Source organism: Chaetodon trifascialis, chromosome 11, assembly GCF_039877785.1.
Source record: "Chaetodon trifascialis isolate fChaTrf1 chromosome 11, fChaTrf1.hap1, whole genome shotgun sequence".
In the NCBI taxonomy this organism is placed as follows: Eukaryota; Metazoa; Chordata; class Actinopteri; order Chaetodontiformes; family Chaetodontidae; genus Chaetodon; species Chaetodon trifascialis.
Window position 1 is genome coordinate 3,604,919 of NC_092066.1, and position 18,121 is coordinate 3,623,039.

General features: G+C 43.7%; 2 non-coding genes across 2 annotated transcripts; both read left to right on the forward strand.

Annotated features, from left to right (window-relative positions):
• The first annotated feature begins 10,067 nt into the window (after nt 1–10,067).
• trnay-gua (transfer RNA tyrosine (anticodon GUA)) lies at nt 10,068–10,155 on the forward strand. The gene is given in 2 exon segments: nt 10,068–10,104; nt 10,120–10,155. It is a non-coding gene; the product is annotated as a tRNA-Tyr (tRNA).
• A 522-nt stretch (nt 10,156–10,677) lies between these two features.
• On the forward strand, nt 10,678–10,765 carry trnay-gua (transfer RNA tyrosine (anticodon GUA)). The gene is given in 2 exon segments: nt 10,678–10,714; nt 10,730–10,765. It is a non-coding gene; the product is annotated as a tRNA-Tyr (tRNA).
• Nucleotides 10,766–18,121: the final 7,356 nt, after the last annotated feature.

Sequence of the window (18,121 nt, forward strand, 5' to 3'; positions counted from 1 at the left end):
GATGATGATCAGCAGTGCTCCAGGCTCAGCATTTTCACTCCACTGTCCACGTGTTCACATGCTTTTCCACTGTCGATATTTCCTTCTGAATATCTTTTTTAAGATTGAAATATATTCCTCTAAGAAAATGCTTAAAGCTGCATGTTATACATTCACACTCGCTGCAGTATCTGTGTCCAAGTGTCCCTCAAATTCATGAATTTGCAAGTTAATGCACATAAACACAATGAAGCATTTAGCAAAAGTCAGATAACACTTAATACTTTTAATGCCATGGATATGGAGTGTGTACAACACGTGTGGATGCTACGAAGAAGTATAAAAACACAGTCCGATCGTGCACTGAAGGTAAAACTCTGCATTTAACATAATGGCGAATAAGATTTGTTATTTCCAGACTTGCTTTTCACGTCTTTGTCACCGAGCTGCTCCCAGATATGAATGTGTGGTGCTGAATGAGTGAAATCAGGGCAAAGCATAAAGGATTAGCAAACTTTTCCTGGATAAATAAAGAGAGGTTGAAAAGCAACTCCAGGAAATATGTGCCGCTTTGTGAAACATCCACGTTTGACATATGACCTGTCAATCTAAGTCACAGTTGGACCTGATTAAGCTGATGAAACCAACAGAGAGCCACTTGAAACTGACAAAGACACATTCCACTTTGTATGTGTCAGACGCTGTTGTTTCAGCAGCAACAGGCTGACAGTTTTATGAAGGCAGACGTTAAAGGCAGCTCTAAAAATAAAGTATCTCAACGGCTCTTTGATACTCACTCTTTAAAAAATCTGCCAATGAGGTGAGATAAGTTCACTTGTTTCCAGCGCAAATGAACTTAAATCAAGAGTCGTGTTGCATCATGTGGCATCATCTTGACACCTGAGTTGTGATCTGCATATTTCTGACACTGATTAGTGGCGGCAAAATATTCCTTAAAACTAACATAATACATTGGATCCTTTGGAAAATACTCAGTTAATTCAATTAAAATGATTCAATTCTGGAGTCTGACTACGGCGCCTAAAAACTGTATTGCAGGCGAACATATGACAAGTAACCAAGTCACGAGCATTAGCATGTTAATTTACACACATTTATAAATGCGCAGGATAATGACGGACTTGTCTGACCTCTGAGTCCATCTTTGTTCCCTTTGAGGCAAATTATTTATTGGCCAACTGGAAATCAAAACTAGAAAAAGCTGAAAATCCACATCACAACTGACGACCTTGATGTGAACGTAATTAGCTGGAACACAGCAAAGCAGCATCGGCTCAGTCTAACGTGTACTTGCAGGTTCTGTCACTCACCTAGCATTAGCAGCTAACTGGTGCAGTTTATGGTTAGCAAAGAATTAGCCGCCGTGTTAACGCGCTTTAAGTTCAGAATGCATTTCCTCACTTGAAGTTGCTCATGTTTTGCAATAAGGTCGTGAATCAGACTTCACTATTCAGGATTATTTTGGCATTGCTGAAGAAAAGGTGACTCACAGCAGCAGTGCAGCTCAGCACGTGATGGTTTTTATTGTAACTGAGGCGACGCAGCCCTAACCTCTGGATGCCTCCAAGGTCGCTCATGATTTCGGTGATCTAGCCATTTTAAGCTTAAACCCTGCTGCAGCGCTCATTGTGATGTGAAAGGATACTTGTTGCCGTGTGTCTGAGCGAAGAGGCCCGGTCCTGGTCGACTTAGCCGTGTGACACGCGATAGGGTCCAAATCCAAAGTGGAATGGCTGCAGGCTTCAACCTGCGCTTAAGAGGGTCACCGCCGAACAAAGGGGGTTCAGTCAGAAGCTGAGAGGCTGCTCGCACTGAAAAGAACATGGGGCCAGGGCGCTGTGTGTGTGTGTGTGTGTGTGTGTGTGTGTGTGTGTGTGTGTGTGAGAGAGAGAGAGAGCAGAGAGCATGTTGCAGCTTTAATTCGACAAAATATGTCACATCTACCTTAAATGTCCTAATTGCTTAAATCTTTTTGTCACGTCTTATCATCCACAGTAAGACATTAGGAAGCGATGTGAGGACAGAGGAATCCAGGAGACGTGTCTTGATGGACTCATGTGTGCATCGACGATGTAGAACCATAACAGGGGTGACCAGCTGCAACTGACGCTGCCTGTCAGCATGACGAATCTAAAGACCTCTTACATATTTGTCCGTCCACACACTGAAGTGTTGTGGTGATGCAGTTTCCCGCTCCATCCAGCACTCAGGGGCACCGTCCCTGAACTGGACCGGAGACGCGTGCTGTGATGGCCGAGCACGTTGGTTTGACTCACGTAACATCATGTCATTTGATGTGTGTAATTCGACACCTGTGGCAAACATCGGACGTGCCACACTGTCAAAAGAAGCAGCCTTTTCAGACACATTGCTGTCTTCCTCTGTTAAAAAGCGAGGGAGCAGAGAGGGAGAGGGAGCAGTGGTGACTCACAGGCTGAATCACTGATGGATTCAATCTGAACTTATTTTGCTGCTGATGTCTTAACGACCATGAGGAGCCTGAGGTGCGCCTGCCTCCACTCCTCACAGTGCAGCTCACACACTTTCACGAGAGTTAATCACCGAATGTTAGTTGATATGTATGATACATGCTGCCATCCCAAAAGCTGGGATACGCCGTAAAACATAGATGATAATATATTCAATGTCTGACCTCATCAGCTTCATTGATTTCCGTAAATATCTTCTGTGGAACGCTCCAGAAACACCTGTTTGGAGCGTTCCACAGGTAAACAGGCTCACTGGTAACAGGTGAGAGGATCATGATTGGAAAGGCTGGAAAGGCTCAGCCGTTCACAGGCGAGGATGGAGCGAGGTTCTTTGTGAACACATGATTGGATGAAGGATGTTACTACATGGGCTCAAATGAATGGTGCATATCCACAGAGAGACTGCTGTTCATATTATTACTGTAATAATAAAGGTTCTCCTCCTCTGATCTAATATGTGGAGCTCGGTCTCCTCAGTGCCTTAAAATAGTCTCTTTTATGGTGTTTCCTAACTTCTTAACCTGATTTTGTGCATAAGAAACGATGATTGCAATGTAAATGTATTACAGTCATCTTACAAACGTCTCTCTCTGTCTCACCCTGTGCACGATGAACCCTGATCTGCTGCTGCCACTGTGTGTGTGTGTGTGTGTGTGTGTGTGTGTGTGTGTGTGTGTGTGTGTGTGTGTGTGTGTGTGTGTGCGCGCGCCCAGGCCAAACATGCGTCGTTGTCTGGTTGTTTAGCCAAGAGCAAGAAGTGTGACTGAGATTTTAATAGATTAAATTCTTGCTAAAAGACGAACGGAGAGTGTTCCGCAGTTCTTTCTGTCCACGAGTGCATCTTGAGAAAATCTTTAAAAGCCTTTTGTTTTCCGTATTTATTCCTTTTGTGTGTCAGGTCGCACCTGCCGTCTCTCCTGCTGGGTGAGTATTGTCCCGCACACTGAATTAATCCAGGAATGCAGCTTTCTCCACAGGCCTGATTGACATGTAGCCTTTCATTCGGTCAGTGATATCTGTTGTCTCAGATATTCCTTGTCTGCGTACATCGTGCAGAGGCTCAGCTTTCACAATAAACCCCCCTTTGCATGAGAACGCTTCAAATTCCCCCGACATGACTGCTTGAAATAATATCTGCACTATTCTGGGGGAATAATACCATAAATGTTCCCATACAGTCAAGAGCTGTCTGCAAACCGTGCCTTTCTCGTCTTTTATTGCAGCTCTTTCTGAACCCAGACTCTTGTAGTCCCTGTTATTGCTTCCCACACAGTTTTGGCAGAAAGACTCCTCGAATTGAGGAATATTTCACCTCTTGAGCCAAACGTGAAGTGCCAAACCTGCGAAACGCCCGGACTGCCTCGGCTTTTCACTCGGCCTGGCACGCATCATTCAACGTCAGGCCATTTCCCACGCCAAACAGGCTCAGAGGGCTGCAGAAAGGGAAGAAAAGAAGAAAGTCCTGTCAAGTTTTTCCACTTGGTTTTGTTTTTCTGCATCTGTGTTTTTTCACCTCAGTATCTATTCGTCCCCTCTTCTGCTACTCCCTCCCTCCTCCACCTCACCCCCTCTCCTCCTCCTCCTCCTCCTCCTCACGTCTAACATGTCATTCTTCGTCTTTTGTACCTACGGGCCTTTTTCGCCATTGAACTCCCCGCCCTCTCCACTCCTTTGGCTCTCCCTTTTCCTCTCAGGGGCCTAATTATGAGCCGGCATTAAATAAAAACATTTATATTTCTCCAAAAAAAGGCTCCTCTCTGTGCTTTCTCTGGACAATGAGGGCTTGTGATTCTCCCCTCCCTCCTGCTCCCTCTTTCTGTCTCTTTTTCCGCTGAGTGGCCATTCACTGGGGGTCTTTGTCTCTCTTTGTGATTGGCTCGCTGTAGGACTCCTAGGGGGCAGTAATTGTGTCTCATTAAGTCTTACAGTAGTCGTGAGGGGAGTGTAGCGGGGTGGGAAGTGAGGGGGAGTTCGCCGCACAAGGCCTCGCAATTAGAAATCCCAGAGAGCTTGAATGGGAGCCCTAATCAGGCCACAATGGCTGGGGCTCCCTGCCTATTAGGCCAAAAAGGAAGTGTTGCCATTGTCCAAACACACACACACACACCAGGAATGCATGCAGCACAGCGGGGATGGATGTAGTTGTGTGGTGGCGTCATCCCAGAGGCCAATTTGGAAAGATTGGGGGACTTAAGAGAGCTTTTCACTGCCTCAGTCACGACACACACACACACACATTCATGCATTCACAAAGTCACGTGCGCACACACACACACACACACACACACACACACACACACACACACACACACACACACACACACACACACAGGTGCAGGCACATTTTTCCATCCATATCGCAGCTAAAAGCGTTCTCATTAGTGATGTTCAGGGCGAGCTGGGAGTTTGCCTTCTGTTTGCTCATTTGTCACCTTGTGATTCCTCCTGCTGCACGACGCAGGTTTTCCATTTTTGTGTGAAAAACATTTTCTGCAAGAAGCACATTTCAGGGTCTCAGTGAAGCGGCGGCGGCGGCGGGGAAATAAAATCAGCATGCTGCGTCTGTGGTGGATACATAAATAACCCATGCACCTCTTCTCTGAGGAAATTCACTAAATTTCAGTTTCAACACACAAATAATGATATTCCAGCACCATCTGTCTCTGAAAGGGAAATGCACTGGAAAATGAAAACTTTGCAAAGCCTTCCTCTTTTTTTTTATCTCGTAATAGGAGCAGAAAGTGGGTCTCTTTTTCTCCGTTTATCTGTGTAGCGTTCCCAGGAGAAACAGTGGCTACCCCTCCTTATCTTTGTTACCGCCGAGTGCTGCAGTGGATTATGAAGTGGATTATGCAAATGTCTCACAATATATTCATATTAACAAAGGTTGAGGTTCATGCGCCCGTGCCCGGAATTTATGAATACGCAAATAAAAAAACCTGAATTGGCTGGAATGTGTTATCATTTAATGAAAATTAACTCGGCTCACAGTATTGTGCTGTGTTTTGGCTCATTTGTTAATTTGTTGAATTAGCTGCATCTGTACAATGGAGTGATATCCAATTTAGTCCATTGTTTTAATTAGTTTTGTGGTGTTTTTGTGCAGCTCAATAGCTGATATGCCTGTAGGTATTATATGTGTATAATTGTGTGTATTATTTCCCGGCTGTTTACTCTATTGTGGCATGGAAGAATGGATTCTCTGTCGCGTTGTTGGAGGTTTTTGGATATGGATCCAAACGTTGAATCATCTGCAGTTCATTGTTTTTAACGTTCAACCAGCAGCTGGGATCAAAGTAAACACGGTCATGTATTCATGCCTGTCTGCCTTTGCTTTTTTGGTGCTTTGTTAATGCAAAATCTTATCCATCAAGCTGAAAAAACCTTTAAACATTCACATCTTGGCCACTCAGTGCTGCTCAGCACAGTGAGCTGGTACTGGGTGGGTCCTCCATTAAAAAAAAGAAATGAAGGTCATGCAACTAATCTGCTTTATGTTCAGCATAAGCAAACTACATTTGCAACTCATCTTCTGAATCGACTTTCTGGAGCACAGTATGCCTAGATCACTAACATCTGCAGGTCGAGATTAACCTTGGCTAAATTTGCTTGAAAAGGGAAGATAATTTAGAAGTTTAGGCTACAAATGAATGTGGTTTCAGCATTTTAATGACTTTAAATCCACGTTAAGATAAACAATAATTGCATGTAATAGTAATATTTTACATAAGTGTAAAATGATCAAATTCACACTCGCACTGGAAACTTTTGAGGTTTCTTGATACACAAGCATCGACTGCTGCTGCTGAGTGATTTATGAAAGCTAATAATTGGCCACGATTTCATCATAGAGGTGTTTCACTCAAAATGAAGAAACCTGACTCACACATTGTGATGCAATTAAGAAAATTACAGTTATCAAAGTTATGATTCATCTGAGGTTTTTTCTCCAGCTCATCAGTTCGTTTAAGAAAACCAACAGTGAGTTAAAGTAGTGAACACGTTCATCTGATGTTTGAAATCTCAGCGTTCAACAGCCTGCGCAGTGTGTCAGCGTTGCTTCGGAGGCACAGATGATTTGATTAATAAGAATTTTGACATCCATGAAGATGAAGGTTGCACCTTAAAGTCACAAGTCCAAACCTGCAGACCGGTTGGGAAAATCTGGGTGTAGAAAGTCAACAGGAAGCTGTCTCCTCCTTCATACATGACTGTGTCATTCAGCGAGACAATGTCAGCCAAGCAAAACAGAATAACGTTATGGTGCTCTGATAAACATTTTCACATCAACAGCTAACCAAATGACTCACCATCCTTCAGCTCTGCAGAGCTTTTTAGCTTCTCACAGCTCACGCTTTTGAATTTTTGGTTTTAACTCGACTCTCGTCGACCTTGTCTCCATCAACCTCGGGCAACTGTTTCCAGCGAACACACTGCGATAAATCCACAGCAGACAGACAAAGACAGAAAGAGGTAGACCTGCTGGGGAACATTGTGGAGCGTTTGGCAGCTAAAGATCCAGTTTTTCCCTTCAGGAGTTGGTGGAGACCAATAAAGAGGCTAAAGGAGAGTAAATGTGAGAGTAAATGAATCTGTAAACAGGAAACTTGTTGCTCTAAAATACATCAAAAGCTAACATTTCCTTACATTAGCCACTGGAAACTATTGCAAGTCCAAGGAAGGGTTTGGTGGTAAAACTCCAAGGGTGCGTTTAATCCTTCATGGATTCACCTTTTAATTTGTAAACAGGTGTTATTTATTCTTCCAGAAGCCATGTGGTCTCACTTTAAAGTCACCTTGGGCTGAAACCTGCTGAGCTCAGCCAGCTTTACGTTCTGTTTCACTGTGGGCATTTCACCGGCACTCCCATTCAGAGCATGATGAATCAGGGAGAGTCTGCTCGCTCTTATCTGCTGCCAAGGTGTGCAAGTTTATTAGAGCCTAAGCACAGGGGATGCTTTGAATGAACTGCTCTTTATTGCCCATGGTTTGGGTTTTAATCTGCACCTGTTGTTGAGATCCACGCACGTGTGGGTGTGTTTGCTCTCCTCTACCGTCTCAACCGAGCAGCGTTCACAGACTAAGCGGCTAAAATGTTGCCATCTTGCTCAAGGACACTTCAGCAGGGCATTTGGCTACTCAAGAACACACACTGACCTTCCAAATGCTCCTTCATTTGCACTCTCAGCGGTCACTCGCACATTAGCTTTCTCACAGGCTTGCTACCAGCGCCAGGCGCTCTGTATCGTTTTCCACGCTGAGAACGATTTGCCCACAAATTTCATGACCTCACGCCAGATTACATTACAGCGCTGTGTGTTCCTGTGTGCTGGAGCTGAATGGCCGACCAGCTGAACCAGTATGACTGGGCACTCTGTGTATTGGAGGAAGCGTAATGAGTTTCATCTCCACAACAGGGAGCTCAGTCTTTGGGTGGCAGCAGGGACGAATCTAGCTCGCTAATTGGTGCTGTCAGCATTTTAAACACAATTAATGGCAGTTCCTTCTCCTCTTCACCTGACCTAATTGTAGGTGATAATTATTGTTTGGGACCTAATTTACACAAATAATTAACAGATGTATGCTGACAAATAGGCTGAGTTGATTCTTTGCAAATCCCTGCGCCATTGTATTGTTAATTGGGCCAAATGTAAACAGATACCCTGACGTGTTTTCCCCCTCCTCGCTGCTCCTCGCTGAATACAATCCTAAGCCTCTGAATAAACAGCCTCAGCTTCGGGAGGTGTGTTCCCCCTAAAGCCTGGATCGAGTTTCATATTGTTCGTCCGCTTCGGTGAATTTAACAAAAAAATAGATGAGCGGTTTGTTTATCGGAGCCTTTTCACAACTGAGCTGTGATGATCCCACATTAGCCATTTAAACAGGAAACAGACGGTTTAAAAGTCAAAGGATGTCAAATCATTAAGAGTGAAGGTATGTTATACAACATTTAAGGATATTGATCTGTGATTATCCAGAAACTCTAAATGTGTAGGTGTAAAAAAAGATTGCGACATTTCTGTTTATGTAATGATGCCAACAGTTAGCACATTTCATTTCAGTGTATAAATCTGGCAGAGGAATGCTGAGGCTGAGCCACGCTGTTGGCTCTCTTTATTCATCTTTAATGTTCATTATTTGCCTTATATTTCAGAGGGACCTTGATGCGATTATCCCCGCAGTGATCATTTAAAGCCTGGATTGTCTTTGCCTCATCGGGTCAGTTCAACAAAGCTGACTAAATATGGATTAACATACGCTACAGCTAAAACTAACGTTTTTTACAACAATCTGTAGAAACATTTCTGTATTTTAATGTTCGTTGGCTGAAATGTTCTAAACACACTCTTGATTCTGCACCGACTCAGCATATTTCAACTTGTTTGAACTAATAAGTTGATGGCCTCCATTAAAAACACCCTCAAACCACTACTACTACTACAACACAGTGAAAAGGGAATTAACAATAAACATGACTATATTTACTTTCAGGAGAAACTGTTTTGTACCGGCTGCATGATTTTCATTCCCCATTGGCATTGATTGCTTCCCTCAAACCTCTGGAGATTATGGAAGGTTTTTTTTGCTGTGTGAAGTTTTGGCGTGTTTTATCTTCCATCTGCAGCACAAACCCCAGCGTGCTCTGCAGCGCTGCTGGGCGCTTCAACGTCCTCCTGAGCTGATCACATGGAACGGCCTGTTGGTACCACTGACAGCGCTGAACAATATGACATCTCAGACCATGCCATGTTTCCACGAGCAGGTTCCCAAGTCATGATAAAGGCATGAATCACGCTAGTGACGGCTATTTGTAAGGGGTTTCCCACCCTGCCACACAAAGGGGGCTTAGCTGAGAATCAGCGTGTTCTCAGGCATTGTCTCTGGGCTGGGACCACCCGTTCCCCCTCGCTGTCCCACTGTCAGTCAAACAATACAATGCTACAAGTCCTGCGTCGCCCCCAACCCCCATCCTATTTACTCAGCCAGCCCCTCCCTGCTCCCACCACCCACACTCTGGACATGGGGAGTGGTGACACTGTGTTTTTTTAGCGGTGAATGTGGACTATTAGTCAACAGCTGGGCCACGATTAATTCACAGGGTAAGTCAAGTCAAGTCAAGACACGGTGGCTTTACGCAAGCACGCCGCAGCAGAGGGCAAAGGACACAGAGGAGCATATGAAGTTTTAACAGAAGTCTACATTTCAATCATTTCGGTGGTCGTTTTCAACCATTCTGCACCCAAAAATCGACAGTATGAACTGTTTTGGTCATTTTTAACACCAGAGACAAGACAACGCTTTTCAAGTTGATTTTAACTTCTTAAATTCCACTTTCCCCTCATATTTCCCATTTATTCCTGTACTTTTATTGAATACCTCACTCATATTTTGTATTCTGATGTGCGTAACGAGCAGAGTTTCATTTCATTTTTCTATTGGTAAAACTAGGATGACATAGATGGATGCTCAGTCCCTCTGCAGCTCTTCTTTATCATTTACCATAAAAAAAAGCAATTATCTGTAAAAAAAAAACTACTATCATCAGCCTGTTAGAGCGGAAACCAAGCTGCACACACCCCTTCGATAGCTCAGCTGGTAGAGCGGAGGACTGTAGGAGAGCACTGCTGACATCCTTAGGTCGCTGGTTCAATTCCGGCTCGAAGGAGGAGGCTTTTGCGGTTTGTGTCTGTTACAGGTGATACATCAAACATAGAAAACAGACTTCTATTGGCAGGCATCCACCTGGCAGAGAATCTGCAGTAAACCGCTGCGTCTGTAAAGAATAATAACTCAGTCCAATAACAAAAAGTATCTTGCTATATGTTTACGTTGGCTATGACTGCTGTGGTTGTATCACTACTTACAGCATAAGTTGGACTCAAAAAAAGAAAATACATTTTTTTAAATTCTTTATTATCAGTAACAGTCTGATGGACTAAATGATCAATAAATGGTTTGATATTAGAACGAATAAGTATGTATATCAGACAGATGAGCTGGTATATATATAAGGTATTATTATGTTCAAGGTCCTCTGGTATTGTTCCTGAAAAGCCAGTTGACGTTTACCATAATCAAATATTGCATTTCTGTGTAAAAGACTGATATCATCAGCCTATATTAAATCAAAGCTGAATGTAGTCCTGTTCTATGTGTTGACTCGTGGAAACAGGATGGTGCACACACCCCTTCGATAGCTCAGCTGGTAGAGCGGAGGACTGTAGGAGAGCACTGCTGACATCCTTAGGTCGCTGGTTCAATTCCGGCTCGAAGGAGGACTTTTTTGTGGTTTTAGCTGATGCGCCCATGTTGGCGAGTGTCCACCTTGTGCTGAATTTGCATCACCACAATGGATTTAAATGAAGCGGCTAACATGCTGTACATCCTCTATTTTAGTTCCTTTGTTTCCACTTTGCAATAAATGTATTGTGCATATTTGCATATTATGTGCACATGATAAACATTGTTGATCAGGTAAAACATTCAATATGTTGCCTTTGTGCTGATTTATGCCAAAAAAGATTCACAAATGATCACATTCTGTGGGGTTTTTTTTTTTTTTTTTGAATCAGGGTTGTCTAACATAACAAAACCAAACCGTCACAGTCATCTAGGCTGCAGCTGTGGATCTGAATCAATCCATATGAAATCAGTATTCAGAGACAGCAGCAGACAGGGTTACTGAGAGCGCGAGTGAGGTACTACAACATAGCCTTGTGAGTCCCAGGGGGCCTCGTCTGAGGTTTTGGCCCTGGTCTCATCCAATCAGAAGTGAGTCTGACTTTGCAGTGTGATGTCTCTGTGCAGGCTCAGGCATGGGCTGGCGTGAACAGAGCCTGCGGCCATGCTGACCGGTAGTCAGGCAGGAGTCAATATGGCTCCAGGCTAAAGCATCTGGGCAGACAGCTAGCTAGGTAGCCAAACCCACATTTTGCATTGCATGTGAGGAATTAAGCTGATGCTCTTTTCCAGAGCAACTTAATGATGAGTGACACAGAGCTTAAATCCCCAGATCATTCACTGGACATGCAGCAAAGGAGTCCAAGTACGCTGTCCAAGCGCCAGGCCATAAATGATCATGGATGACAGATAAGTGCCACAACAGGAAACAGGAGCTGAGGTAGAAAGATTTGCGTGAAGCTAACATTAATTTTGCGTGACTGGACTTGGCCTCGCTTACTTGACGAACTCAACAAGGGAATAATTGTCCTGACAGTGACCTGGTATGCAGAGCTACTGTGCATAGTATTCATCTGGCATGCGTTCTGATTGACAAGGCTGAAAATGTTTTGTCATGGTGTTATTTAACGAAGAGCACCTGTTGGCGAGCAGCGGGAGGAAGTCATGAGGATGTCTGTGTCTCTGCTGGGAGTTTGTGCTGTGGCTGCATTCAGCGTCGGACGTCTGGCTGTGCAGCAGGAAGAAGATGACATTGTATTCTCATCACCTGAACTGTGATCCATCCTGGAAGGTGAATAAGTAGGGAAACTTCCACTTCTCAGTCCAGCGTAAACAAATCCCAAACCTGACAGGACGTGATAAAATAGCAACCTGATCTCATGTGTCTCCATCACAGTTGTACTGAGTGTCTGAACTCACCCGGTGAGCATTCGCAGGTTTAAATACATCTAGCTGGGCTTAAATTGTTGCAGCAGAATTTAAATGACTATAATTCAGCATGTAGTAAAAACCTGCAACACACCTGCAAGCCACTGAAAGAACGACGTGACCTAAACCGAGTTCAGCCCTCTCTTGAACAGAGTGCAGGCGTTTTTTCCACATGCGAATCAGAAGCTCATCAATTTGTCACTGCAGTATGGTAAAAACAACATTTACAGTACATGTAACAGGTCTGATTTCACCATACTATGCAGCCTGTAAACAGCTGAAGAAGACATTTTAATGCACAGCTTATTTAGCCTTTTACTGATCAGGGTATTGTCAAAGTCAGACGTATCGTGCGTATGCATTGTGGATTCAAACCCACATTGTGTGCAACTTACATCACAAACTACCAGGATGTATTACGAGTGATCTGGGATTTCTGCAATTTATTACTGATTCTCAACCACAACTACAGAAGCATTGGAGGGAAGAAAACAGAGGAACTGTGCAGCATGTGTTGTGGCTCACTCGGGCTAGAGGAGATGGTATTATAAAGTGGTACTGAAAAATAAATAATGCAGTCTGCTCCGAGCTGAGCTGTAAAAAATGAAACTGGTGACCTTGCTGTAATCCAGCAGTTAATTTAGGGGTCAGACTTGGAGACATTGTGGCTGCTCCTCACTCACATCCTGGTCGTTGGAATGCTAATGACGGTGAATCACAGGTCTCCGGTCGATGTGCTGGAGGGAGCGAGGAAGTCAAGAGACCACCCAGATCTCCTCCCCTGTCTCCCTCTGAAACACTTAGCAGTGTAATTATATGGGAGTGACATGTGAAAAACGCTCTCTGTGCAAATATGGATTAAGGCCCAGACAGATGCCTGTGTCTGCGTGCTACACAGTGTGCATTTCCAAAACACCACGTCTTACTTTCCTTTAATCATCACCTGAAGTTATGTAAAAATAGAGAGGCTTGCATGAGAGTTTTTGTTGAATTCTATCTACTTAGGACTAATTTGTTATTTTTTATTTGTGAGGTCAGTCATATTGTAACAGTTTTGAATTGACATGAAACTAAACCGGATGGCAGATGTTGACGTCCCAGTACTTCCATGACATCCACTGAACCACGTCCTCACTCTCACATCCACCTCTTACTTAAATAAACGTATTCCCTTTAGACAAATTATGTCTCTCAGGTTTTGGTCGCTGTCACTGCATGTCTCTCCTCCAGTGATCCTGCACATTCACAGGAGTTTTGTCAGGCCCTACCGATGATGTCACCACGCTCCACCTTGTTTAATTGGTGTGTCAAAAGCAGCAGATGCAGCAATTTCCAAATAGAAAATCACTTTGCAATAAAATTTCTTGAGTTCTCGTTTGCTTCGTGTTTACTGATTCATAGTGCAGAAGAGAAAAATGTTCTCAGTGATCATCGCAGTTCAACCTCTTTTATCATGTGCCAACAACTGAAACCAATAAAAGGCTGACAAAGGAGGTGTAGCAGTGCATAGACTCAAGATGGAGTCAGAACACGTCTCTCAAAGCAACATTTACGTTAGCGTACGCAGGGCGGTAAGGATAAACTGCAGTTCACAATGTTTGCACATCAGACAGCTCCTTATCAAACAGTTCGCTGTCATTAAGCTCCGTCGCTGCCCTTGCAGCTGAATAACAACCGTCCTCCTTGTGTTATATTCAGTCAGACTGAAGTTGATGATGAGTGAAAGTGGCCAGAAAGTTTGTGGCTGTCTCACCCAGTTCAACAGAGAAAGAAACGGAGAGCAAAGTCTGGCCACACCTTCAGTACTTCATCTTCACCTGGTATTAGCATATGACTAGCATGAACATGCTATTGGATTTGCGTACAGGTAAGCCACTCTTGGCAAAAGAAAAATCATCTCAGCGCATACAGCAGCACAGTCCGCCAGCCCCACCTTTAATTTGGATACCGAGAACTGAGCACAAAGCCAACAGAGTTAATAAGACGTACTAATACAGATCACATGGCAATACAGACACTGTCCTCCCAAGAAGAACAACAGCTGGAAGTGGCCAAAATTATGTTTCTATTCATTTGACAGCGCCCTCTAGAGGCCACAGTAATTTTGACTGTCGCAAAGGAAGAAAGAAGGTGATGGTTTTATAAAGTGACAGATTTTGTATGAGGCAGACTGTGAGGCGATGGATCGTCATCAGATGTTGACTGTTGACCACAATCTTTCCAGAACCGTAACCACATATTTATTATTGTAGCCATGGTCATAGTGGTAGTCATTTCAACCACGATGTCTCCCTAACCTTAACAAAGTTTTATTTCAACCAATGACTGCAGATGAAAATGAGCCTGTGTGGCTAAATCTGGTACATTTACATGATGCACCCAAGTGCTCAGTGTTAATTCATGTGCATGGTCCCTTCTTAAATAAAAGAAACATAAGCCAAACTGTGAACTTTAGCTGAATAACCAAGTCATTTTTGTGCCTAAACCTAACCAAACCTCAACTACAGCCTCGCCACATCCTGAAAAGTCACAGAGAACAAACGAAGTGTTTTGTTCTTTCATTTGGAGGTCTAAATCTTGATTATTGCTATTCATGACAGTGAGCTGTGATGTGTTTAACTCTTTCTTGTAACTGGGGGTCAGTCACTTCTTGGTAAATGCTACATTTCCTGAGTTCAGAGTTTACCTTCTTTTTTATTGCCCACTAAATCTGCAGGTGCATGCGGTTTTATTCCAGGACGTTACATAAATGAAAGTCAGCTGTCAATATTTAAAAAGCACATGTGATTAAAAAACGACTATCCCTTCGCATTTGTAAAGAATAATTTGTGTAGGTTGGTATTGGATGTTGTATTTCAGAATAAAACTTTTAGAATAAAGCTCACAGCTCACGAATGACTGCGCTGTGCAGCTCACCTCGCTGCTGGCGACGTGTCTTCCTCCCTCTCCCTTCCATGAAACCTTATATCTGTGTTTAGTTGATCGGATAAACATCTGTATCTGCAGCAGCAGAGATCCCACAGCCCGCTGTGACCAGTCCTCCTCTTCCTTGAGAATGTCCAGTGTTTTTAGTTTAGAGAAAATGCAATGGAAAACAAACACAGCGTTCAGAAGTGTAGACAATGCCGGGAAGGCTGGGCGAGAGCGCTGCACATTCCTCTCCATTTCAGCTAATATTCTGGGAGATTCTGTGCTTAATGTAATTACGGGGGAAATAACGGTCTCCCATGCGCAGAGGGGAGTTGGTGACTGACTGCTGGGATGGACTCATACTCCAAAATTCACTCTGTTACCATGGAAGTATTGTTAAATGCATTTCCCAGAATTCCAAGGCTCAGGTTTGACCGACTTTCCAGGGACGTTTCACCTCTGAGGGATCCAGCTAACCAGCCGGACGGCTGTCTGCTAAACAGAACAAATTTGATCTGTGCTGCAAAGATATTAATTTAGAAATTTTCCAGTGACAAATTATTAATAATGGAGCTCAGCGGCTGCAGAGGGGCGAGCTCAGCTGTAAAACAGATGTGGGGAAAAAAGCCATTTTTACAGTAATGAACAGAGTTTCCAAACGGCGAGCGGCTTCTGGGGGAGTTCAGCGGGAGTTCAAAGATACGTGATATGGATCAGTGAAAACTACATTTTGGAATGCAAGTGTGGGAATTAGAACATGAATGTGACGGATTTATTGACTTTACTGCAGTCAGTGTGACAGACTACTGCAGAATATAAGCATGCATCTCCAACCTCTGCAAAGAGTTCATTGGTGTGGACCACATGGACATTATAGCATCATGTCAGAATTATATTTAACCAGATCTTTATCATTCGCAGGTCATTAAATAATGATGTTTTGTCATGCCCCTTGGGCTTTAAACGATCTCCAATGTAAATCCATCAACAGTAATATTAGACACATGGAGCAAGGTGATGTAATCTGAAGTAAGAGAAAGCCCATGTAAGGAGAAGGTTGGGGTGGACGGATAGGTAAGAAAATGGACTTTTACTCGGGACACTGGGGTCTTTGGAAGCCAAAAGTCAACGCTGACTTACTATACATGATGTAAGGGGTAGCCTGTGAGTCTGTATGGGACACAGACTCATGACAAAATGCTGGTATTCTACGACCTTTGAATGAGAGCAGGTTGATTTAAGCCTTAACTCGAGTTCTGTAAAATGATCCTGAAGTTAGATGATAAACGACAACATGAACCACTGCCAGAGTTCATCAGCACTGAGGTACCAAAGTCAGCAAAGATCTGCATTTGTGATGTCCTGCTTTCATTTATTCGGGTTTTTCCTTTAATTTACCACCTGTAACCCGTCACTCTGGGACATGTTTAGCCTAGCTTAGCACAAACACTGAAAGCAGAGGGTAACTGCTAGCCTCTGTCAGAAGCACCAGCACATTTAAGTTTCCTTTTCGAAACATTTCTCTGTATTGCTCACATTCATAAATCCTGAGCTCTGAATTAAATCCTTGTGCTGCATAATGATATTTTGTTTTATATTTTCTTAGCAAATGTTACACCTCCAGCACAAAGAAAAGAAATGTGTTACACTCTTGGTATTTTACAAAAGGCGACATTAGAGGCTGTCCTGGAACTGGAAGCTCTGAGAGTCATTTTTATCAGCCATCTGTCTTGACAAAGTGTCCTTCACAACACACACACACACACACACACACACACACACACACACACACACACACACACACACACACACACACACACACACACACACACACACACAAATCCTCCTCCCTGCTCAGCAGTGGTTCTGGATGAGACCACCAGATAAAAGCATTGCCATTAACTGTTAGGTTGCTTTTCCGCTGCTTCAAATGTTTACTCTATTGAGGAAAGCTGCTCGCCGTGCAGCTGTGACGGCTGAGTGGTTCAGGTGTTTGACTTAAGAGCCAATGGGGAGTTCCTGTGTAGGCTCAAATGCTGCTCATGGTGAGGATCTTTATCTGACCTTGTCTCCTAGAAATTACATTTACATGCAGCTAATTTGCTCATGACTCCATTGTGGTGATGAATGTAATCGCTGCCTTGATTATATTCAGAGTCAACATGTCTCTGAGTGGATGCAACGCCGCGTTTATGTACTGCTGGAGATGCATGGAGGTGGTCAGGGTGGATGGAAGCGCAGGACTAAGGCTCTATGATCCAGGGTTTGCATCAAGACTGTGATCAAGACAGGGCTGCTTTGCCACATATGTATATGACAGGCCGCTAATCCTTAACAGTTGTTCCCCCATAATTGGAAAATTCCCATTCCGAGAAACAATCAGGAAACTAAACAGCAGCGATGGTCAGTGCTCTCACCATCTCCACCACCTTCAACCAACAGAGAAAGACACTGCTGTTACCTTCAGTGTGAGAGGACACCACAGTGTCTGACAGAGCTGGACTAACGGACACTTAATAACCAGCGAAGTCGCTGCACACTGTAAAGTAAAGACTCAGTGGAAGTGTATTATTTCTGGTTCTGGACTGACCTGTCAGGGGAAGCCAAACGGAGCCTCCTCACGCTGAGACTGGAGGAGGAAGGAAGAAGGAGACATTTGATCTGGAGTCTCCACATGTGTCTTTTCTGCTCCGCCTGCACGCTGCGGGTGCATGTGCAGACTGGATGACATATTTACTGTGGATGTGGATGTGCATGTGTTCTGGTTTGCTCCAGAGCCGTAGACCTGAACCTTGGATAAGTCAGAGAGAAGATGTAAAAATAAAAACTGCTGGGAGACCTGACTTACTTCACTCCCTAAAGATTTGACTTGAGACTTGAAAACACATTCCCGTGTTTTGATCTGACAAAATGCTGGAAAAATAAAGAAACGAATAAAATATTGACAGTCAGACTTTATAATCAAACACTTTTAATACTTTGTTGACATCCTGTTGTTGGGCTGGGATCCAGCTAAATTTCGGTTAACTGTTCGGCAGAGTTTAATATTTTCAGCTGTTTGACTGTTGCTCTATCAAGAGTCAGTCTGATGCTCCACACACACTGCGCAGACC